The sequence below is a fragment of the Corvus kubaryi genome, unplaced genomic scaffold, assembly GCF_017639235.1.
Source record: "Corvus kubaryi isolate FWS band 111438036 unplaced genomic scaffold, C.kubaryi_AGA036_p1.0 37126, whole genome shotgun sequence".
NCBI classification, from domain to species: Eukaryota; Metazoa; Chordata; class Aves; order Passeriformes; family Corvidae; genus Corvus; species Corvus kubaryi.
The window spans coordinates 297,765-320,069 of NW_024581031.1; the positions used below are offsets into that span (position 1 = coordinate 297,765).

The 22,305-nt window shown below is 43.2% G+C and overlaps 1 protein-coding gene across 3 annotated transcripts in view; it reads left to right on the forward strand.

Moving 5' to 3' along the window:
• ADARB1 (adenosine deaminase RNA specific B1) overlaps positions 1–22,305 on the forward strand; it is a 118,087-nt gene that overhangs the window by 49,330 nt on the left and 46,452 nt on the right. For 2 of the 3 annotated variants that reach the window (XM_042021159.1, XM_042021163.1), the window contains exon 2: positions 19,988–20,024. The gene's annotated coding sequence lies outside the window, so the exon portion shown is untranslated. Of the gene's footprint in view, positions 1–3,830; positions 3,853–19,987; positions 20,025–22,305 lie in introns of those variants that run through there. The other variant, XM_042021162.1, reaches the window with a different exon arrangement.

The window sequence follows — 22,305 nt, forward strand, 5'->3', positions numbered from 1 at the left end:
CGCGGGACCTGTCCAGGTCCTGACGCGGTGGCAGGTGCCGGTGCCGGCTGGTCCGGCCGCTCCGTACCTGTTGAGCGCGATTGGGCTGCGCGGGCCGGGCCGCGGTGGAGGTGCCGGTGCGGGGGTGCAGTGCGGCGCGGAGCGGGGCCCGGCCGTTCCCGGCGGGGGCGGGCGCCCGGGCGGGCTCAGCCGGGCAGGGGCCGCGGCGGCGGCGTCGAGGCCATTTTGGGGGGGTGGCGGTACGGCGGGAAGTTTGGCCCCGGACACCCGATCCGGAGACAGCTCCCCAGCGGGACCGGCCGCCCGGCACGGCGCCTGCCCCGGCCGCTCGGGGCCCCGGGGGAGCGGGAAACCCCCTGTGCCTGGCACCCGCTGCCGTGAGGCGGGGCTTGGCCGCCCTGCCCTTCTCCCGGTGCCCCCGGGCCGCCGCCGTGCTCCTCCGGCGTCGCCCGGGTCCGGCCGCCCCCGGCACCGCCGCCTGCCCTCTGCAGTGGGGAGGCGGCGCGTCTTTGGAGAGCAGTTCGGGCGTGAAACGCGCCTTTCCTTCCCGGCTTGATAACCCCCCAAAGCCCTTTTCCATCTGTTGCCGTGGCCCCCAGTGGGTTACGTTGTTCCTTTGGCATTTGGTTCGATTTGTGTTGTGCTGGAACAAAACTGCAGTCGTGAGATCTGTGACTGTGCTTTTAAAAGTCTGGTTTGCTTAAAAAAAACGAAGCAAAAGACTTCCTAAGGGCACCTGTCTGGTGCCTGGTGATGGAGGGGTACCGCTAGCCTGGGCCAGCCCTGCTCTCTGCCCATCTTCATCTTGTACCTCTCAGGACTCAGATGAGGGAAGCACCGGTCATGCCAGAGCAGGGCTACAGAGCATTCAGGACTCTGCACTCAGGCTGGTGAAACCACGGAATTGATGGATGAGCCACCATCAGGCATGCTGGTCCTTGGCCTGGGCTTTTTTCTCTTTTTTTTCTTTTTTCTTGTTTTTTTCTTAGTTTTTATCACCTTTTCTTGGTGGTATATAAAAGAAAAACTAACTTCATGTATTTTTTAGCATAAACAAGATTAGGGTCTCATTTCTTACTGTTGTTTATTTTATCCAAGTGGTGGTGAGCTTACTGGACTGTTGGGATCCCACAGGCACCCTGCTTGCTCTGTGAGTTACTCTGTCACTGCTGACTGAGAGTGAAGTTGTAGCGTTGTTCTTGGAGCTGTTTTATGCTGGAGAGTGGCAGCAGGCCAACCTTCCTGGACGCACAAGATGTTTAGAATAATTAGTGATGGAATACCGTTTTAAAATAATTGTTTGGGTTTATCTAGCACTCAATTGTAGCAATATCCACCTCTAAAAATAGGCAGGCCTCTGTCGTAATGAGCCTCGTAGTATAAACAAGTTATATCTTGAATGACTTGTTACTTTTGGGATGCCCGAGATAGATGCCTTTGGGGGTTCTGCCAAATCTTCTGTCTAACTTTTTTTTTCCTTCTGCAGTGGACTATGTTTCTTGGCCCTTACGCTGTGTAATTGTGTGCACTGACCAGAGGCAAGGCTCAGTAACCCTCGCTGTTCAGGGCTGGCACAGCTGCACAGAAGAGCTTCCCACTGCTCCATGGGCAGCCAAAGGTTGAGCAGTCCTGGTTTTTCCATGAAATCCATGCTCATATGGAGATGGCTAGCAGTGGGCTCTGCCAGGTGACTGTGCGTCACCCCTGCTCTGAGGCACTGCCCTCCGTGAATTCAGTGCAGAGCCCTGTTTATCTGTGCTCTGGGTCCATGGTTTTCCACAAGACAGAGACTGAGCAGCTTGGGTGTGATCCTGGCTGTGCTGCTCCTTACTGGGATACCTTCCCCAAGTCTCCCAGGGCGCAGCTGTGTGAGCACACTGTTCTTGCTTTCAGGAGTTGAGAGCAAGGATGGCAGGAGAAATTTTCTCACATTTTGCTGCGTGGTTTATCAGAGCGTGACAGATGAGTGTTGGCCCAGCCTCTCATGCGCACATGCTTTTTGAAGTTTGCTTTCAGCAGTCAGCATGCTGGCCAAGGCTTCTCTGTGTTGCTGATGTTCAAGAGCACTGGCTCCTCAGCTCAAGAGAGAAAAAATAGCCATCTTTTTCACCAGGAGGAGTGTTTGCTCTGTGAGCAGTTGTTTTCTGAGAAGGTACCAGAGAGGACGTTGTGCTCAGTGTTTGAAACAGGAGTGTCTCATAGCTTTGATCACACTGTGCTCACAGACCCTTCTTTGATATTGCCCCCAGTTATCCAGATTTATCTGCTCAGTTGGAAGTTTAGTGCCCTTTTGAGGGCTGTATGTGTTTTGGGAATGGAAATGCAATTCTGTAAGCCGTCAGTGGCAGGCCTCTGACTTGCTATGAGCACAAAGGTCTTCTGGAGTACTTTTATTATAACTAAATGGGTCTTTCTTCTCTTTTAAAAGCCACCCATGTTTTGGTTGAAGTGAGTAAAACCTAAATGGCTGGGCTTACTAGCTCAGACACAGTTTGGGACTGGGACCAGGTCAGGCTCTGCTGTTTCCTAGCAAACTCATGCCTACACTTGGCAAACCGCAGACTGCTGCCTCTGGTTATTCCCAGGTGATCAGTCAGAAATCCTGCACGGGAACAAGGGCTTCCTGCTGAACAGGGTGATGGCGAACACTGCTGTGAGAGAGCCGTGGGACAGACCATGAGTGTAACATGCCCTCTCAGCAACTCAGCATCATTTTTATGAGGTGTCACCTGTGACTTGAGGAGGTTTTGGGGATGACAGTGGTGGTTGTAGGGAATGTTTCCTTGACTGCAGGGGCTGGGTTGAGTGTGTTGGTGCTTCTAGGTGCCAGGGTAGTTTCAGGTGAGGCTGAAATGGTTGTCTCCAGGTGCTTGCAGTGAGTGTCTTGTTAGGCTGATGCCTCTTGTGTTTGAAATGGTTGGGGTGCAGCACCCTGAGGGTCTTTGCTTGGATGCCTGAGAATGTGGTCTGATGAAGACTAGACTTCCTGCTGTTTCTGCAACTTCTGAAACCAGTAGGTGCTTGGCACATTTGAAATTCAGGCCATCCAGCTGCTGCAGTGTGGATTTCAGCTTATATTTAAATACTGAAGATTGAAACTGTGGGTTTGGGCTGTATTTATTAGTGGATGCTGTTATTTATGTATCTTGGTTTTAAAGGAAATACCTTTATAGTAGAAATGCTGCCTGACCAAAAAAAAAAAAAAAAGCTTGGTGAAATGATTATGTAAGCAAGTGAAATGACATTTTAAAGCAAGTTTCTTTCCTGTTTGGAGACAGTGTGGCTGCATTTTTTTCTCTTTCCTGCTGTTTAACATTTTAAAAATCCTTTTAGTGAATGTTTCTTGTACGGTAGGTATGAGAAAGTTGTTTTTGCAATTTAAGTCCTTGAAGAGGTCATCAGCAGGCTCTGGGAGCTAACAGGAGCCAGCTTGTGACTATTTGGGGCTGTAGCTGACCAAAGCAGTAGCACATGTGTGCATTTAAGTAATAATTAAGGTAAAAAAAACCCCAAAGAAACCCATGTAACTGCTACTACTATGGGAGCTGAGCTCAGAAGATGCTCAGGAGAGTCATCCTCTTAAGAATGTCTGGTTGCAAAGGGATTCGAGATCTTTTTCTGTTCTCTGCCTCCGGGTTAGCTGCGGTGTGTGTGTGTGTGTCCCCATGCCAAGGGAATCCATCACCTCCACAAAAGCTGCCGGGGTTACCTTGAGCCTCTGTTCCCGGCGGGAGCGCAGGGCTGAGTCAGTGCTGGCTGCCCTGGGCTGTGACTCAGTGCTGTCCCCTCGAATGCACGGCCAGCCTGCTGCCAGCACAGCCGGGGAATAACTTCATTCTACAGCTGTCCTCTGTGAGTATCACCTGGTTAGAGGGGCTTGGGAATGTCGGGCTGCTTTTCTTAATTGTGTGTGTTGGTGGAAGTTGCTTGTTACTGAGCTTTTTTTTCTGTGTGATACTGAGCATCTGTGGAAGTGCCAAGGAGCTCTGAGTCAAGAAGCTTCTTCTCCTGTGTACAGTGTTATGGTTTTGTCTTTGTGGGTTATGTTCTTCCTTTATGTTTTATTTCAGCTTACTTATTTTTTAAAATTTATGTGCTTGAAGAGGAAGGGTGCTTTGTTTTTCTTGTGGAGAAATGTCTTCCCTGATGCTCCAGGGTTAGGTCTCTTTGTGGTTCTGTCTCCTGAAGTGAGAAGAGCTGTCTGTGCTTTTAACTCAGGATTGCTTCATAAAAAATGTCTTTATTGGGAACTCTGGCCATCTTCGTGTGCCTCTAAGCTCGATTTCCCATTGCATGGCATCACACTGTCAGTGCTCTTGAACGAAATTGGTCAACACCTTGAAAAGTCCGTCAGGTTTGACAAGAGGGTGGATATGTTACAGGTAAGTACTGAGAAGTTGTGTGAGCACAGGAATCTGTGAGGAAGGAAGTCTCGGATGAGTGCTCTGCTGAAAGAAAAGCTGTTGCCGGAGTGCAAATATTATTGGACATCAGAGCATCTCTGTGGTAGTGAGAGAAACAGGAAATCAAGTTTCACAAGTAGTTCCAGTAGAAGGTAGGTCCTTATTTTCCTGAGTATCCGTGGTTTTCCTTTGTGGAAGTGGAGAGGAGTGATCTAACGAGCGCTCTTGCATCATCATAGGTGATAGAAGAAAAGCAAAGGTTTGGGTACAGTCCCTCACCCTGCCCCTGGGGGCTGAAGCATGAGGGAGATGAGTGAAGGTTTTAAATTTCCCCTTAAAGGCTCTTGCAGTTGTTTGGGATAATGTCCTTTTATAGGTTTAGGAAAGCACCGGGGTCAGGATTTTTCATGCAGAGTGCTTTTGGCAGAGATGCAAAAGGAAGGGCTGCTTAGCAGATTGCAGAGGAATTTTTGGGTTTAGTTTATTTTAAAGAGATTTTAACAGAATGGAGTTCTTGGACCTAGGTAAGATGAAGAGTATCCTCATTTGGAAAAAACGTGAGGAATATACCATATTTTGAATTTAAACTAGAAATCTTCCTCAGTTGGGGGTGAGTTTGGTGCTGCATGGCAGAAGGTACTTCCTGATTACTTAGCTGCCTGGTGCTTTTGTTATTATGGTACTTCTAAGTTGCATGAACAATTTTGTGATGGGTCTTGGGTAAAATTACGTGTGAGTACTGTACCAATGTCAATTTATCTTTGTTCCAAACTCAATTTTTCAATGGCTCCTCCTTTCTGCTATTAATTTTGTCATATCAACTCTGGAAAGAGATAAACTGTTTAAAATTTGATCAAAAAGAGAACAAGCAAGTATGCAAAACACTGGTTTCTTTCATTTGTCATATGTAATGTGAAAATGAAGTTTTTGCATGGGAATTGAGGCAGCCTCAACTAGGAGTGTTTTTTTCCCATTTAGTCTGTGTAGGTTTTGAGATTTGTAGAGATAGTTAATACCTGCCTTTGCCATTCTGTAGGACTTCTGCTGAAAGTGTTCTGTGTGTCTAAAATGAAGTTGATTTTGATTTAGGTTGATTTACTGAGCTCTTCAACTTTATTAGCAAATGAGCCTTTAAGTTTAAGCTTTCACTGCCTTTTTCCTTGCTTAGTTATGCTCTAATATTTGTGCACGGTTTGCTGGAAAACTATTAGAGGGGAAAAATACCTTTGACTTCTTTCTTTACATGCGGATTTTATAAAACCTTGTTTATAGAGGCCATTCTGTATCAAAATGAGCTTTAATTTTTCACCTCAAATACTGAGCACAGGTACTGAGTACTTAATAAAACAACTCTAAAGCTCTTTAGATGGCTCCCAGTAAGAGCACAGTCGGATCTTTTAATTAAAAAATATGATTAGCTCTATGTTTTCATTAATAAAATTTGAAGATTAGGTGGAAAATGAGTGTGACCAACTCTAGAGGAAGACTCCAGTTAGGGATAATATAAACACCAAGGTCGGGACCATAGATCATGAAATTTATGCAGCAGAAATTACCAGAGACTTGGGAGAATACTGAAGGAAAATACTTCTGTAGGCTTGGTTTGAGGGAAGATTACAGCCCTGTGGATGATGGAGCCTTAGTGTGGTCCACAGGATAGGAAGAAAAAAAATGCATTCTGATCAAAACTGGAGTAAGATAACACATTTTAATGCTGCTTTTGGCCTTTGAGTTGCCATGTTTTTCACAGCTAAAGATAAAGGATCACTGCTGGTATATTTAAATCTCTGAAAAATGAGAAGAATTAATATAAGCCGATGACTGAACTGTGCTTTGTTTGGGAGAAACTTGTATAATAAAGCTGGCTCTGTGAGGGAACCAGGGTTATATCCCTTCTCCACTGCCCAGGTTTTAAAGCTTGCTCTTGATAGGCGCAAGTAGCTCACACTGGGAGATCAAAGGAGGAGGAGATAACTTCACTTTTGTTGGATGCTTACTCACTTTTATAACCCTGATAACCTTCAGTCAAGTTTACACCTGGAAAGCACTTTGGTAGCACGTGTGTTTTGCACAGTATGGAAATTACCAAGGGGTATTAAGTAGGGAGAGATCTCCTTTGTGATAGCTTCTGAATCTGGAAGACAAATAGCATTTTTCTCCCTTAAATTTTGGTAGTTTTGGTAGCTAAAACTTGTCAGCTGGTTGAACAGCCCCTTTTGGATGCTGACTCTGTGCAGGTTTGCAGCCCCTCGGATCTGTTGCCTGTGGAGTCTGCACAAAGTCTGGGTGTTGTTCACGGGTATGGAGCCACAGGCAACTGCACAGTTATATTCTCTATTAAACCAGAGTCATCTTTTCTAGCTAGACTAGAGCATATTCCTATTTTTTTTTTACCTGTAAGCTTTTCAGAGCAGCTGTGTGGCACAACGATTGTATTTTCTCAGCTGTGGTGGCTTTGATGTCTTCTCTGGGGCTGCAGCCCCTCTCTTAGTTAGAAGCACTCTTACGGCCAGCAAAGCCATCCTTCCAGTGCTGAGAGCAGATAGGCTTTCGTGGGATTTAATGTGTATTATACAGACCTTCTTGTAGTGATACTTTTACAGATGCTTTTTATCTCCTGCTGCTCACCAGTGCCAAGTGGTGTTCTGTAGTTTGATGTCATGTGATACTGTGTTTTGATAACAAAGAGGAGCTGGAAATTAATGTTAACTCAAACCAGTGATCCTGGCAGTTGTGGGTTGGGTGTGTATACCAGCATTTTAATTGGAGTTGGGAACATGCTTCTGATTCTACAAAAACATGTAGATGTGGCATATAGGGCGTGGTTTAGTGGTGGACCTGGTTAGACTCAATGGTCTGAGAGGTCTTTTCCAGGCTTAATGATTCCATGATTCTTTGACAGTCCTGCATGTCTCCACCTCTGTGCTTAAGCTGGGATGGGGGTGGGAGAATGTACACAGGCTCCCTTCGGAGGAGGGTGAGTGCAGAGATGAGCTCTAGGGCATGTCCACTGCCTCTAAATTTGTGATTGGATTGTGCTTGTGTCGCTAATGAGTGTTCAGAGTTTGATTAATTAGAAGCTAAATCAGGACCCTTTGCTGAGTTGGCAGCTCTCAAGAACGTGAGACAGAAAAGCACAGCTGATGCAAGTGAAAGCAGGAAGGTCTGGTTGGGAATGTGTGCCTGTGCTTCTGGCAAAGTACAGGCAAAGGGGTGATGTCTCCAGAAAAAGCTTTTGTGAAAGTGGAGAAAATCCTGTCTTCACTCCATAAGCTACCATACATGCTTGAACTGGTGGGAGCTCAACCCCAGTAGCCCCCACCCTACTTCACGAGGACTGTCAGGTCCTTCCATCAAATCCACAAAATCTGTTTTTTCTCATGTCTTTGAAACTCTTGCAAAAATCTGTTATGTTAAATAGAGCTCTGCTGTTTTCCATGAGGATGATAATGAGTTGGGAAAGCTTCCCAACTAGCGGAAAGGGTGCATTAGTCTGAAAGCCTTTGGGTAGCTTGTCCCTGTTTGATGCTTTTATATCAAAGTTGATTTCCCCAGACCTCAGTGCTGACAAATATGGATAATGAGGGATAGTGAGTACTACTGTAGCTCTGTCGTTTTTTTTTTTTTCCGGTGCAGCCTAGTTTATCTTCTCTCATCCCCTGAAAGCTATTCTTAGTAAGTAGTTGTTTTTCTTGAATTAAATGAGTGAATAATCACTATTTCGTTCACTGTCCTTACATATGCTTAAATATAGTATTAACCTAATCTTCTTATATGCTTTTCCTTCTGCTGCTCCTGAGTTCCTAAAGGAATCAGGTTCACTATTAATAAGATCTGTGAATGAAATTGCCTGGAAATGAAATACTTCTTTTGGGCTTTGGTTTGTGTTTATTGCCAAGATGGTAATTTATTCGTATTTTTGGACAGCAGCATCATTCTTTGTGCACATAACTTCTGTGCTGTCAAGAGAACTTCTTCTGTGTACAAATTCCTCAGATTTTTTTTTTTTTCCTACTTGGAAGGGAAAACGACTGTTCGGTAGCAAACTTTTGGTTTTCCATTTTAGGAGAAAGGGAGGAGGAGAGGGAGGGAGCTCTCCGTGGTACCGAGCGGGGCTGGGGCCGCCGGGCTGCGGGTGCTTGCTGCCGGCGGGAGGGAGCGAGGCTCGTCCTGCCCTCCTGGTCCTAGTTATATATCCCAGTTATATAAAAAATTATATAAATTATATTTTATAGATTTTTTAATATTAGTGTAGATAATAGATATATATTATATATGAACAGCTTCAATAAATACAGCTTAAATATGGCTAATGTTCCTTTAACTCCATAGTTTTTTTTCAGCTTGTCCTTCTCTCATCGCTGCGTTTCAGATCATGGTGACTGGCTGGCTTTTTTTTTTTGCAGCCCAGATAATACCCAGCACTACTGGACAGTATTCCCAATGCCACTGCTTATTTTCCATCTCCTTTGGCCTCATGCGCTTTTTCTCAGACAGAACCCAGACAGAAGCTCTTCATGCAGGCTTCAGTCAGGTTTCAGTCAGCAGCTCAGCTGAAGGTGAGGCCCGACCCTTTTGAGGCCAGTTTGCCCAGACCACATATGAACACCCACAGCTTCTCTCAGCATCTGTGATGCCCTTGCTGGCTTTTAGCAGAAGCCTTTTTCAAGTTCAGAGTTCACAGAATATCCAGTGTTGGAAGGGACCCAGAAGGATTATTGAATCCAACTCCTGGCCCTGCACAGGACAACCCCAAGAAGAGCTGTGGCTTGTTCTCCTTTCAGTATGTTCTTTCCGCAGTCCTTTGTTCAATAGGTTTGCTTTCTTTTAAAGTTTGCTTTCCAGACTTGAGTGAGGTTCCCTGATAGCTGTGAGAACATTTTCTACCTAGCTGCTCTTGATGGCTTTCAGTGAATATGGAAGGGACTAGAAGTACAACATTTGATTACTGTAATAAAAGCTCTGTGGAGGAATATGGCTATTGACTGTTACTCTCTTGCCAGAGTATCACCTGATCTGTAGGACAGCTTAGCTGAAGCAGGCTGATTTTAATGCTAAAGAAAAAAACCCCAATGTTTTGAAGGCCATAGCTTTTAGAGTGCAGTTGTAGAAAGTAGGGAAAGGAGTTTTTCTCCTGGTAGCTTTCAGTATAGCAAAGCTCCTCAGCTTTACTTATGGCTTTGGCTTGGGTATTTGTGCATCTCCCTGGGTCACAGGCCTTCCTTGCTGTCTTCTAGTGTTTTCTTGCCTAGGTTTGGTGTGTTGCTGTAGTCCAAACTGGACATAAATTGTAAAAATACAAAATAATACAAAAATTGTATTAATGGGTATTTTTACATCCAGCGGTACTTAAAATGCATACAAACACTTCTTGCTCCAGCAGTTGTCCTAGCAGCATTGCTAGTGAATGCTACTTTACCGTGTGTGCAGTGGGGTAGTTTTGAATAAATGACTTTTGGATCTATCTTAGAAGGCTGCTGATGTTATTGGAAGATTTTACCTCTCAGAGCTAAGTCTTGGTTTCTTGTATAGTGCATGTTCACAGTGCATAGGTTATCCTTGAGAGAACAGCCAACTCCCTATATTTCTGAATCAGTATCTGCTTCTTTACTTCACAGAAAATTCATGCAGTATGTGCATATGTTAAAACTACATGCATATGTATAATATTTTGTCTTCAGTACTTTGTCCAGAATAAAAACTTCAGTCTAAAAATAAGTACAGTAAAAGGTCACTAAAGTAGGTTCATAATCCAAATTCCACTCAACATGGGTTTTTTTTTGGCATATGAACTGATACGCTCGTTGCTTTCATGGCTGAGATCTCTTAAGTAGTCTTGATGGCATCACATGGCTCTTTCTCTCAGTGGTTTTGTTGTATGGAACCTGAAGGAAATGTTATGTCTTGAGTTATTTGCTCTCCTAGGTTGGTGTGCCAGGGGAACGGGGATTTTCCATTCTCTTGCCTGGAGCAGGTGTACCACAGTCTGTGCAGAAGCAGTGCTGGTCTCCTTGGTGATCTGCTGCTGTTTTTAAAATCTTGGGGACCTCTGGTGGGGTCATCCTTGGACCTTATGCATGTGCTACTGTAGGTGTTGAGAGCAGCAGAAACAGAGGAAGGATGTGGGGATGGTCCAGGTATGTGCGTGTCACATGAGATTGGGGGGGGGGGGGGGTGTGGCAACAGGCATCTTGGATGGCTCCACTTTTGCTTGGAGTGGAAACACAACCGAGCAGGGAAGACACAAATCTCTGGTCTCCAGCAAAATCACAGGCAAGTGCCCCATGTCCCAGGTGAAAGCTGGTATCCCTTGGATTTTTCCTCCTTCTTCCACAGCTCATGGCGGTTTGTCGTGGATGCTGCCTGGTTGCTGCCTGCCTGCTGCCTGCCTGTGGCACACATGGAAGGCTGGCAGCTCTGCCCTTCTCCTGGGACTACCCAGATATGCTTTCTGGAAGGCTGTAGAAGAATAGATGTGCTTGGGGCTAATCCAGTATACTTGCTCTGCCAACATTTGCAGCATGTATCAATTCTACCTGAAAAGCATAGACTGTTTCTTGCCTTTGATTCTGGACAGTGCTGTACCCGTTTGGCCAAATTTAGAAATATATCCTCTGAGAGGAGGCACAACCACCCCTCCCCCCACCAGGTTTGGGAAAAATAAATTTTCCTCGAAGGAAAGTGAATGAGATAAAACTATTTATTTACCAAACACATGGGAAAAGGAAAATAATACTAAATAATAAAATCTCTCACTGTGGAGAAAAAAACCTGGGAAAAAGTGTTAGAGTCCTCCCTTTGGTCTCCTCGGAGCTGGGGCTTGGCCCAGGGCCAGGCCTTCTGTGCCCGGTGGAAAGTCCTCCTGATGTGCTCTGAGGTTGAAGCAGTCCAGCAGAAAAGGGAGAAAATACGAAATTCCAGGGAAGGAAAAGCAAAGTTCAACTTTCAGTCTCTCTCCGGAGAAAAAAAGAAACTGAACAACTGGCCAAAAGCTGACTGGAAAGCAGCCAGCTGGGTGCTTCCTCGCTTCCCTGCCACAGCTGGGGAAAAAAAAGTCCCTATCTCTATGTGACCTTGAACAAGCTGCAAACTGCTTTGAAAGTTTTGCTCAGTTTTCCTTCCACCTCTAAGGCTCAGTTTAAAGGCATAGAAAGGCACAAGAATTAGTTTCTGGGCATAGGGCAGCGATACGGGATACACATCATAAGGTCACCCCAAGACAAGCGCTCCCTCCCAGGACTGATAATTGTTTCCCTTTTTCCCTTTCCCCCCTGTATTTGTACAGTCAGACTCTGATTCCAGACTGAGCGGCTCTTTAGGGTACTTCTCCCATGCTCCCTGTGCCATGTATCACCCTGGAGTCCTTCTCTGTTTGCCTTCTACTTTGATGTGATGCTGATTTGCAGGAGGTAGCAAAGTTGGGCAGGGTCCTGTATGCACAGGAATTCTGTTGCCCAGAGCAGCTGTGGCTGCCCCATCCCTGGAAGTTTTCAAGGCCAGGTTGGACAGGGTTTGGAGCAACCTGGGATAGTTGAAGGTGTCCCTGCTCATGGCAGGATTTGGAATGAAATGAGCTCTAAGATCTCTTCCAACCCAAACCAGTCTGGGAAGTCTTGATCTGGAACTTTCATCACTTACTCATTAATTCTTCCTCTCTAAAGAGTTTCAGATTTGTCTTGCTGGGAGATTCTTTGGGGCTACTTTGTGTAAATAACCTAGTAGATAAAATAGGTGTAAGTATTTCAACTCTCATTTGTCTTGTTTTCTTTGGCTATCAGGAACAACTTTAATACTTAACAAATTATGTTAGGTTATCTGAAAAGCTATTTAACAATTTTTATTGAAAATTAAAATTAATGTATGAGTTACCTCCCAAGATCTCAGCCCTTGAGGGGCGAATACGTCAAAACTGTTTGATTTAGTCTTGAGTCACTGTTTTGATACATTCACAAGGTTTGGTCCAGTTGCCCTCTGATGTGGTTTTTTTGTTCAAGGGGGACCTTATTGCTCCCTACAACTCCCTCACAGTAGGTTGTAGCCAGGTAGGGATAGATCTCTTCTCTCAGATAACAAGTGACAGGACCAGAGGAAATGGCCTCAAGTTGTGCCAGAGCACATTTAGATTGACTAGTAGGAAAAATTTCTTCACTGCAAGGGTGGCCAGGCACTGGCACAGGCTGCCCAGGGCAGTGGTGAAATCACCATCCCTGGAAGTGTTCAAAAGGCTTGTAGATGTGGCACCTGGGAACATGATTCAGTTGTGAACATGGAGGTCCTGTCTTAACAGCTGGACTTGATGATCTTAGAGGTATTTTCCAACTTTAGTGATTCTATGATTCCATGTGCAAGTAACGCAGACCACAGGTCCTAACATGTGCCTGGTCATGCCAGAATCTTCCCTCTCTCCCGCTCTCCTCCTGCCCTATCCAAAATCATCTGGGTGTTTCCCTTGCTTGCAGCATTAAACTCTGGGATATATTACAGTTTCTTGAGTATGAAGGTGGTTGAGTGCCATTTCTGCACAACATGGCTAAAAAATGTCTAGTACTCTGTGATGGTAAACACTCTGCCCACACACCTGAGTGGTGAAGGCACTCAGGCACTCAGATTTTACAGCGTAAGTGTGATTGGTGGTGTGGGTTTGTTTTTGTGTGGGTTTTTTTTGGTTGTTGTTTGTTTTTTTCTTTATGTGGTGGGTTTTTTTTGTTTTTTTTTTTTTTTTTTTTTTTTTTTTTTTTTTTAGCATAAAGTAACTTGATACTGAGTAACACAAGGAACTGCCGTGGAAGGGACAGTTTAAGTCAGTCTTTTGTGAGAGAGATCCTTGACAGCCAGTTGCGTTCAAGATCCTGAGGAAGGCTTTCAGGATCTCAGAAGACTGACGGGAAGTCAAGGTGCATCAAAAGTTAGCTTGAAGTTCTTCAAATCCGCTCGTATTTTAGTAGGAGAAAAGCAGAAATGTGACTGTAAAAGTGAAATGTAACACTTTCATATTCTTAGAAGTCCAGCAGCTTGTTCTTCGTAAAACGTTGCAGAGATGAGACACAGATGTCAAAAATCCTGGAAGTCTCCACTATGGAAATGCAGACTGTCAGTGAGGCTTGAGTCACAAATATGGGATGCTTCTAGTTTAGCTTGCTGGTGCTATGCTCCCTCCCTCTCTGGGACAGCCTCAGAGTGGGCCTCTGTGGGGAAGAAAACTCACTTTAAGATGCAGGCACTGTTTTTTTGGCTCCCTGCTGCACTGGGGCACTTGGTGTCTTTTCCTTGGCTGATGTGGTAGGGTGAGAGCCACCATATGTCCAGACTCCATGCTGTGGTCTAGTCCTATCCCTGCATCGCTCCTCTGTGGTCTCCAGCTCTGCCCAGAGCACAAAATTAATATCATACATAGAGAAGCAGCGAGAAAACAACTGGCCTGGAAACATGTTTTCCAGCTAACCCAATCTTTTGTTTGGAAAACAGTATGATTCAGGTTTCTTTCACAGTCTTCTAACTGTCCCCGGAGTTCCTGTAAGGTGCAAGTTAAAGCTAAAGGATTAAAGAGCTCTAAAACTCTTCCATGTTACATGCATAATGTATATTTTAAAAATAATATTAAGCCAGGTTAAAAAGGCTGTTAGTGGGTGCCCTGGCTTTGGGTGCACATGTGCAATCCATGATTTTTGTTCCTCTGGTGTAGTTTGTGCTTTCTGGCATTTTGTGCACAGCACATGCCGTTTGTGCTGTATCTCCCATGGGTGAGCTGCAGGCTGATGGAGAATGGTTGGCTTTGGGATTCATGTCAAAGGATAGGCCTGGAATTCCCCCTCTGCCCTCATGAGACTCCACCTGCGGTACTGTGTCCAGGTTTGGGGTCCTCAGCACAAGAAAGACATGGGCCTGTTAGAGTGGGTCTAGAGGAGGCCTTGAAGATGCTCCAAGGGCTGGGGTCCCTCTGCTCTGGAGACGGGCTGGGAGAGCTGGGGTGTTCAGCCTGGAGAAGAGGAGACTCTGGGGAGACCTTAGAAGCCCTTCCAGTGCCTGTAGGGGCTCCAAGAAAGCTGGAGAGGGACTTCAGGCAGGGGCCTGGAGGGAAGGAGAAGTGGGAATGGCTTCCTACTGACAAAGGGCAGCATTAGATGGGATATTGGGAAGCATTCTTGGCTCTGAGGGTGGTGAGGTCCTGGCACAGGTTGCCCAGAGAAGCTGTGGCTGCCCCATCCCTGAGGTGTCCAAGGCCACATTGGACAGAGCTTGGAGCAACCTGGTCTGGTGGAAGGTGTCTCTGTCCTGCAGGATGTCCCCTTCAGGTCAGGGGTTGGAACAAGATGGTCTTTTAAGGTCCCCTCCAACCCAAACTATTCTGAGACTGAAATGTGCACAAACAGTGACTGTGTTAAGCCCTGTTTCCAGCATGTGCATGTTACCTTGGTGAACTCTTTTTACTGAAGTTGCAGATCCCTCTTCTACTGTTTTATCTTCATCTTGGGGCAACAAACTGCAATCAAATTGCCTCTCATCAAGAAAATTGAAGAAATTTGTTGTCTGGGCTGCATAAGATGCTTTTTCCTGCAGTGATTTGTGTGTGGGTATGTCTTTGCCTCTTGGATCTTGTCAACAGGAGGGGTGGTTTAAATCTCCGTCATGTCACTTGTCTTTTGTCAGGTGCTGAGAGGTAACACTTAGCCTCTCTGTGTTCTGCTGTTAAATCCAGGAATAAATCACATTGGTTCTTGAGGCTGCAGACGTGATCTGGGAGCTCCCAGTGAAGGGTGTATCACTGCAGGCATGGCTTAGTATGGGCACTTCATCCCACCTTTGCTAATTCTCAGTCTGTCTCCCAGCTTTGTCAGTAATCTATTGTTACACCAGGAGGCTGCCGGCAGTGGCACAGCCGTCCCAACCTGTCTTTAAAAGCAGAGGTCTGGGAATAAAGTGCCTTGTTCTGGCACTCCTGAAGCAATAAACTTTATTTAAGGACTGTGGAGAGTGAATTCCCATGGTAACAGCCAGAGAAGATACTCACATGTCCTTAATGCACAACATAATCTCATGGTTTTGAACACTTAAACTTGAGTGATAATTATTTGGCATCTTTTATTAAACATTGATTTCTGAGGCTTTTTTCTGAAGACTAATGCTAAGTACGAAGTGTTCACATGCATCTAATCTTTGCCCTAGGGTGGGAGTAAGACTGAAAATAATTAAGTCTGCCTTGTTGTGAAGGCTGGAAAATATCGCTGCTGTTCAAAGGAAGAAAGATTTGCATTCCTCTAGTATGTGCTGCACATCTGTAGAACAAGTTTGAAGGAAGTTTTACAGTTATTTTTTTGGAATGTGTTAACCTGAAAACCCTGGTTGGTCACCATAGCATTGAGAAGGGCTTTCAGCAGTTTTAACAGTAGGTGCAAAAACATCTGTTCCAAAGTGGGGCATTTCCCAGTGTCAGAATTGGTCAGTGTGGTGGGATGGGTGGGTTGTCCTGTCTCTGCTGCTCTTGTAGCCTAAATTTTGTCCACAATTTGTCTGTAGTAAAAAGTAACTTTTATTTTCTTTTTTTAGCTGTTGTCTAAAAAGTACTAATACCAAATGGAGAAATTAAAACTGTTTTCTTGAATTCTGTTGCCTTTTAAAAGCTGCTGCTTAGTCTGGAGGTTGCACTGTTGGACTATTTTAGTTTGACTAATGTTTAAAGCAGCTAAATGAGTAATGTAAATGTTTAAACACTAGCTGTAGTGAAATCAACAACAAGATTAAAGCCTAAGTTCCCCTGAAGACATTTACGGTAATTTTACTCATGTGAATAATTCCTTTGGCTTCAATCACGTTCTCTTCTAAGGTAACTGCTCTTATACATGGGATGATCCTGTAAGAAGGTGTGGCATTAAAACCTTTGATTTTGCAATGATATTGTTTCAGTATCAAAATTTTGTATTGAGGCTTTGGGATGCCAAATGTACCAGTAGAGCAGTGAACATAAGTTTTCAAACATAGGAAATGGGAAAATTAAAAGTTAGAAGTGAAGAGTTTCTTGCTGATACTATGGGAATATGTGAAACCATTTCTGGTGAGAGAGTGTTTGAAAAATAATTTACTGTGTTTCTTCCTGAACAGTTTTTGAAAAATTGGGTGTTCTAGAATAAATGATGAACATACTTTTGTTTGATACCTGCAGTAAAAGCAGTAAAAGCTTGGATATTACTTGATGGAGTAGCATTCTCTTTTTTTTTATCCATGGATTCCTGTTGCTTAATAGCTGCTGAATTTTCATAGCTTTTGAAGTGTCAGTGAACTCTGTTTCAGTGTCTTGTGTATAAAAAGTACCTGTTTGTAAGTTCAAAAAGAGTTTGTTTTATATTAAGGGAAGGAGAAGCACTTGACAGCTTGTATCATGTATAAACTGTGCTTCTTTTTCCGATTGCAACATATATATCCTTTTTTTTCCTAAACTTTTTTTTTTTCATTGTGGTGCTCACTTGCTAGTCTTTCTTAATTTACTTCAGAATTTTAAATGAGCAGTTCAAAAGGGCTGTACGGAATGGGGGTTGGGTTTGGGCTATTATATCTTTAATTCAGACTGATAAACTGAAGTAAGTACATCATAGATGTCAAATTGTTTCTTTGTATTTAGGTGGAAAATGTTTTCAGAGGAAAACTCAGTTCTGTAGTTGTGCTGTTGAACTGTGTTTATAGTTTATGGCGGAGACTCATGACTTGGTGTATGAAAAAACATGTCACAGAATATCCTGCCTTGGAAGGGACCCACAAGGATCCTTGAGTCCAAGTCCTGGCCCTGCGCAGGACACCCCAAGAATCCCACCATGTGCCTGAGAGCACTGTCCAAACGCTTCTTAAACTCTTACTGGAGGCTCACAGTATTGTTTTCTGGGATCAGGAACAAAGTCTTGCTTGAAGGCATCTCTTCCTCAAATTCCGTGAGTGACTTTTATACAAGCAGATAGTGATAGGGCAAGGGGGAATGGTTTTAAACTAAGAGAGGAGAGATTTAGATTAGGTGTTAGGAAGGAATTCTTCCCTGTGAGGGTGCTGAGGCCCTGGCACAGGTTTCCCAGAGAAGCTGTGGCTGCCCAGTCCCTGGAAGCATTCAAGACCAGGTTGGATGGGGCTTGAAGTGTCCTGGACTATGGCAGGGATTGGATTGAGGTGAGCTGTAAGGTCCCTTCCAACCCAAACTGTTCAACACTGGATTTAACATATATGTGGTTTTTGTCATGCACCAGCAGTTGAGATGCCTCAACAGATTACTTTCCTTTTTCAACACGAGAGAAGTAAAATAAATAGGAAAGTAAATATGTAAAGATTGGACGTGGTGGTTTTTTATCCTGACTGTAGGACTGGTGCTGAGTGATGAGTGCCTCCAGGTTGTTGCCTTGGTGTTTGGGTGATTTTTTTGCAGGTTTATGTCTTGAGGTGGTACCTCAGATGTCTGTTTTGATTGTCATTGCCTTGAAACATTTTCAGCTGGTCTTTAAAAAGTTAGTATTTGAAGGTATTCCTAAATGGCCAACATGTGATGATTTTCAAGTATCCTTTGCTGCCCAGGGAGAAATCATGGGCATGTTTCTGAACTTTTTAGGGTAAATTAACTCAAATGTGACATGTAAGGGACAAAGAACTGGTTAATTGAATTTTTTGGAAGGTAACAATATGGAGATGTTGTGGCTAAGTGCTGAGCTCCTGGAGGAGCCCCTTCTTGCAGGCTCTCCCTGCAGAAGGTGTTGGGGAAGCATGTCATGACTTGAACAAGCCCCAAAATACTCATTTGCCACTGGGCAGAGCCAGGTAGGACATGCTGAAGATCAGAGGTTTGTTCCTGGCTTTTGTAACTTAGTGTTATTTTCCTTTCTTTGCTATTTAGAATTTTTACTGGTTTAAGGTGTTACAAGTCTCAGTTTTTCCTCCACCTGTCTTTACTGCTCATAATATAACAAAAATAATTACTAAAATAAGCTTTTTTTCCCTAGTTTTGAATCCTGGCTGGTTCTTTCTCTGTAAAACTCACTGCAGCTGTCAATATATAAGGATTTTTGGTACTCAGTGGTAAACTTAAGAGTCTAAATTTTCATGGATTGTTTTTAGTTTGTTAGAGAATTATCGACTGGAGTAATGTTGTGTATAAGGAAGATAATATGAAATATAAAGTAACTCAATGATATACTGAGATAAAAACTATTAGCAGTGTGTTTTCTCAGCATTAATTATAACTTTAAGCAATGCTCACGTAAGAAGAGAATTGTCAAGCTTGTTTTTAAAACACATTTTTGGTGGCTTTTGCCGCAAATATGAGATTTTCACATCACACCTAATTTATAGCTTGTATTCCAAGAGTTTGGAAGTTTTTATTGTCAATATGGGAACACTAGGTTGGGACTTCGACTCTGAACTGAGTAATCTGGGCATTTTTCCTGCTTTATGCTAAGACCAATGTCGTATTTGAATTAATCTTTTTATTTTTATTGGAAGATGCCAGCATGAAGTATTGGGAAATTGAAATGTCTTTTAAAAAAAATAAGCTGGGATGAATTGATGCAATATGCTAGTATGTGGACTTTAAATATTGTGTCAGATCCCTTTTTGACCAAACCAGTTTAAGACCCGAGATGTGTATGTATTGGGTTGTGTTGTGTAGCCTTGCTCTGTGTAACTTGAATTCAATGCAGGTTTCTGCAGGGTACCAGCACCCTCTCGTGGGCTGTGATTGTGATTTTGGAACCATTTTAGAATAGTCTTATTTTCACACTGGTAAGGCCCCATCAATATTTTTTTAGATCTAGGAGGTTATCTGTTAAATTCAAGCTGTCTGTTCTTTATCCAACAGCTGTGCCTATTTGTGGAAATAAAATTTCTCACAGCATCCCTGTTATCCTGTATCCTCCTTAGAATAAGAATCACAAACCAGTTTGGTTGGAAGAGATCTTAAAAATGGGGGTGTGTGTGTTTTACCCTACATCTACCAGTTGTTTTCCATCCCACTGCTGGTAGTTGAGGGATTTTCCTGTTTTGCAGGAGAATACAGACTAGTGTCAGTGTTATCAAGAAACTGGTGTTTGGAAAGGGGGTTGTTGTATGAGGGGCCATTTTTATGGATTAAAATCAATCCCTAAAAATAAAAACAGAAGATCTAAATTAAAAAAAATCTAACAAGATGAGAACTCTGGATTTGCTTTCAGGATAAGTTGGCTGTGATAACACAAGTTTATTTTGGTTTTAAACCATTATTTACCACATTTTTTCTGACTCTCTCTCCTAGAAGGTGCAGAGATTGCAGATTGGGCTCTACTACATAACTGCTTGTACCTCAGGGATGTTTCATGACCCCCAGTATTAGGAGCCTTGAGTCTTAATTCCTTTTTCTTAAATTTTTTTTTTTTTTTAACCAGCCAGGAATGTCAAGAATGGTCTGTCCCCCTCTCTTTGCTAGGGTTACAAAGGACTTCGCTCTGGGACTGTGTATGTGCGATATGGACTATTTATTTTTAGAGAATCAGAAATTTGTCCCTTTTAAGGTCAGGGGTTGCCATTTGTAATGCTCTTAAATTTTTAGAGAGCCAAACAATTAACTGAGTTTCCTCTTCTTTCAGGTTGCAGAATCAGCATGTCTCTCCAATAGTTAAAAAGGTAAGCACACTATATTTGCAAACATAGAACAGGATTCTCTGTTTTCTTATTGATGCATTTGGCTCATAAGTTGGAGGAGAAGAGACTTCATCTTAATTTATTTGAACACTTATATACTTTATTGTTGTATCTATATCTTTTATTTGTAGTTTTACTCTAAATCCCTTCACGATTATTTGATCAGCACAGTTTGAAAATAGAGAGGATATTGGTTAGAAATATCTAAGGGAATGAAGTTGATGCTACAAAAACTTAGTTACCCTTCTGGGTGCAAATTTAATATGTGTGTATATGCAAATGAATGTGTATCCAATACATATTAATAAAGTAAATAGGCAGAGCTGGCAGGTAGGACTTGAGAGTTTGCGGAGTGTTTGAGCAAAGCTTAATAGCTGATTTTGGTGGGAAAAGAGGAAATAAGTCGGATTTGTAAGTCTGTCTCCTAATCCCAACCATCAGCCTACCTGTGTGACTGGTTTTTTATCTTTTTATGAAGTAGCTTCAAGATATCTGAGTCTTTTTTAACCTCCTTTAAAACTATTCTAGATTTTTCTTCCAATTAGCTATTCTTTTCCTTAGCACTGGATAGCTGTATCAGTTATCTTTTAAATGATGTTGAAAATATTGATATTACTTACTGGGAGGTCTAGGCTGCTCAATTTTCTCTCTGAATAGTTACCACTTTTGCCTTGGAAGCACATTGTAAATACATTTCTGGTAGTCACAGGTATTTGAGGAGTCCTTCAGAAATAAAGTATGTTAAAAATGAGATGTTCAGTCCTAACAGTAAACCAGTAAGGAGGTTACAGACAAAGGAATAAATCTGCAAACATCTGAAGTTATTTCTAATTTGGAGCAGAGGTCTGGACTTCCTTGGTCCAGGGATAGATGCAACCTGAATTATTTGTGTAACAGCAGATGGCGCTGTTGGAATGGCTTGAATAAACTTCAAGCTGAGCAATAAACTCCAGTATGAGGTATATCAGAGCTCTTGGGGTTCCCAATGTGCAGCCAGCAGCTCTGGATCTGGAATTTGCTGTGCAAAGCAACTTCTCAGGCTGTAGTTTAGCCTCTACTAATTCTAGCAGTTGCTGCTAATTTATATTCATTCTTGCTGAAGTACACAAAACTAAAAGGAAAACTGCTGTTGGCCTCTAATATTGTCCTTGTGCTTGAAAAATACACAACTTGCTTGTGGGAGCAAAAACCTAAAAAATCTTTGAAAGTGCTTACAAAATACAGTGTATGACTATTTCTTCAAAGAGTATGTAAAGTAAGCTGATAATAGGGGCCAAATCCATAAGTAAATGAGATTTGCAAGGGTGGTTTTGGTGCATGGAGATTTTAAAGTGATGTATATAAAAAAATTTATCATATGATATGTGATGTATATGCATATACTTTATATATATGTAAAATAGGGGCTGCAGCATGGCCTCAAGCCTCCTGCTGCCAGAGGACCTGATGGGAAGGGACTAGAGATGCCACAGCTGCAGGGTCTCCAAGTTGGGCTCACAAATCCCTCATCACAACACTCCATCTATCACAAGCCATAAATCCATGGAAAAATAGACTGGCTTTGTTCCACTGGGTGGCAGAGGGGAGAACTGAGGAGATGCTGAAGTTTTCTACCAGTCTGGCTGTGTTGCTTCTGATCTTGCCTGGGTTAGTTTATCTCTGGGATTTGAGTGGAATATGCTTGAGTTGTTTAGTGTCTCTGCTTTCCTGGTTCAGTGATGCAGGTGAAATGGGAGTATTGCAGATGGGGTAGGTCCCAAATTCCACCTGGGAACTGCTTTTTCTTTGGAGAGAAGGCAGCCCATTTTCTCCTTGATGCCTCAGTGGGTGTCAAATCTGTGAAATACAAGATGTTATGGGATTTACTGCTTCCAGCACACACATTAATGCTGAATGCCATAGTTTTGTTCTGTGTGCAGTATTTACTTCCTTGCACTTGGTTTTCAGCCTGCTTTTGTCAAATCATGTGGACATTATAAATTTAAGGGTATTGAGTATTTAACTTCATACATATTACAGTTTGCTTATTACAGGGTTGTTCAGCCTGGAGAAGAGAAGACAAGGCTCTAGAAAACCTCATTGTGACCTCCCAATACCTAAAGGGGGCTTACAAAAAAGAGGGAGAGTGACTTTTCATGCGGGCAGATAGTGATAAAAGAAGAAGGAATAGTTTTAAACTATAGGAAGAGATTTAGATTAGAAGTTAAAAGGAAATTGTTCTCTGTGAGGGTGGTGAGGCCCAGAGAAGCTGTGGCTGCCCCAT